A 2,892-nucleotide genomic window follows, 5' to 3' on the forward strand; every position below is an offset into this window, starting at 1 on the left:
ATCTGTGGGAGTAAAAACACGGTCTTCAGAAAAGATCGTGCTACATGTCGATGCAGATAGAACCACGGTTGTACTTGCCCAAGAACCAGCCCCACCACACATAACCCACACTCATGCAGATTGTACCCCTACCCAGTTGGACAGAGAACCAGCTACACCCCTTCTAACCCCAACCCCAGCAGATAGACACCCAGTTCCCGTTGACACAACACCATCTCCACCATAGAGCACCCAAACATGAGCAGTTAGTAAGGCAACTGCAGTGCCCAAATCACGAGGACCACCACTCCGAACCCGAAGTGAACGGTTAAAGCAGAAGAAGAATTGTTCTCAGGTCAGGTTCCGTAGCTATGGTTCATACTACTTTTCTCTTGCATCACTGTATTTACTGATACCAACTAATTTCAAATTTGAAGGATGCAATTGAAACTCCAATGGCGCAACAGGTATGTTTTAAACCCGTTTCTTCAACGTGTTTGGCTATTTGCTGTTGTAACTTGCTCTATGTTGATTTTAGTTTCAATTGAATAAACAATTATGTTCTCATGCCATGCACATTACAAGTGTTGTTATTGCTGTGTAGTTTCCCACACTTATATTCTGTCTATGCTGCTTTGTCTTAAATAGATATGATTCGAACTGTATCTATCTTGATTTGGCAACATAAACTAGAATGATATAGACCATACAGTGACCATACTACATAGATATATGTTTGTTTCATGCTGTTATCCTGTCCACCTTACTACTAAACTGGTTTACCAAAATGAGTTTCATATACTACATTGTAAACCTGAGATGTGTTTGTTTGTTTCTCTTTTAGAACGCGGATAAAATATTGGAGAAGAGTACCCTGTTATGCAATGGTAAAGGAAGTAATGCAGATAAGGTTCAAGATAGTGAGACATCCCTGTTGGTCTCCAAGAAAGCTGATAAAAACTATATTGAAGACACTGAGACAACCCCAAAGTCATGTCTTGATGTAGTGTTCGAGTTACTGGCTACCACTGCTGGCACCAGCTCTTCGAACTCATTGCCTGAATCAGTTCGGATTCTTGAGTCTCAACTTCAAGTTGAAAGACATCGATCAGATGTTATGCGACAGGAAGCCGAAGGACTGAGGAAGTCCCTGCAGAATTCAGATGCATACTTTCTGGTGCAACAGCAAGCGCTGGAGGACTTAAGCGCCAAACAAGAGAAACTTAATAAGCTTGCTAAGCATCTTGCCAGCATTATGGGTACCCAGGATATTGTTTCTTGAGCTCTTCTGAAGTGGTTTCAGTTCTGGACTTGTTTTGCTGCGGCATTTATGTGCTGCTGTGTTCCCTATATTTGCACTGGTGGCAAACTTTGATGCCGAGTGGATGTAATATGTGTAATAGCCGTGATAGCCTAGTGTAAGTTGCTTGCTTATTTATTTCCTTGTTGTCTTGTTTATTTGTTTGCTTGCAGTGCAGTTCTTTTTCTGTGGTTTGCTAGTGGCTGCAATAACCTATTTTTTAAAACTAGGCCACAATAACCATGGGCTAATATTTACTGTAGTGACACTGGGCCTCCTACGGGCCGTAGAAACAGTGGGCCTTCTACGGGCCGTATAAACAGTGGGCCTTCTACGGGCCATAGAAATAGTGGGCCTTCTACGGGCCGTAGAAACAATGGGCCTTCTACGGGCCGTATCATCAATGGGCCTTCTATGGGCCGTATCATCAATGGGCCTTATACGGGCCGTATGATCGATTGGCCCAACATGGGCCAAACAGACCGCATTCTGGCCGTAAATGGGCTAGAGTTGGAATCGTCCGTTCATGGGCCGACCATAACGGGCCATCGTTAATAGGCCGTATTTGATGACGCTATGAAAACGACCCAACGTATTAACGGAACACAAACGGGCTGACTATAACCACGGGCTGAATTTGGCCCACAAGCAGAAAATGATAGTAAGGGGCCGTAAGTAAACGAATGCTGGAAATGAGCCCAAGAATAAATGGGCTCTGAGAAGGCCGAAAGATAACATGGGCTGGAGAGGGCCCAACGGAATAACGGGCCATTAATGGGTATAAAGTGATACACTGTTCATTACGGGCCAGTTTCACCACGGGCCGTTAATGGGTGTAAAGTGATAGACTGTTCATTACGGGCCAGTTTCACCACGGGCCATTAATAGGCCAAGAGTTACATAGGGCCTCATATGGGCCGAAAGACATCATGGGCCATACATGGGCCAGAAGTGAAAATAGGCTGGAATCATATTGGATGGCCCAGATGACGCTACTGGGCCTAATTCGGATAGGGCGTAACGGGCCTTGGGATAGTGGGCTGTAAATGGGCTATATGCAAACATGCCGTTAACATGCTTTCCATGGGCCGGCCCGCCACCTTTTGACCAAGTCAAATGGGACGGCCTTTTCACAGGAATGGGCCTCTGTTGGGCTGTGCCACGTATCAATGTATCATAGGCGCCTTTTTTCCAATGAGTGGATGACATCTGTCCCGATGATGAGCCGACACGTGTTTCCTCCAGCCAATGATGATTTTACACGTGGAAAATCCCCATTGGTCGGGGCTATTAACGGGTTATCGGATCCAAAACCTGACCCGATAGCTTAACGGTGTTAGGTTACGGTGGATGCCACGTGTCGGTCACCCTTGACAAAAGCACTTCTGTGACGCGCGATTTATCATCATGGAAGTGGACACTTCCGTGATGATAATTTTGGTAATGTCATGGAACACTTCTACAACAACACATGTATGACTATCTTGATTCTGTCATAAATTTTTCATGGATGTACATGCATGACAAAAAACGCGACCTACTGTGACAAACACGTATCATCATGGAAGTGTATTTTTTGTAGTGCAAGTTTCTATCCCATCCAAACTTCTCAT

This window comes from Triticum dicoccoides, chromosome 7A, assembly GCF_002162155.2.
Source record: "Triticum dicoccoides isolate Atlit2015 ecotype Zavitan chromosome 7A, WEW_v2.0, whole genome shotgun sequence".
In the NCBI taxonomy this organism is placed as follows: Eukaryota; Viridiplantae; Streptophyta; class Magnoliopsida; order Poales; family Poaceae; genus Triticum; species Triticum dicoccoides.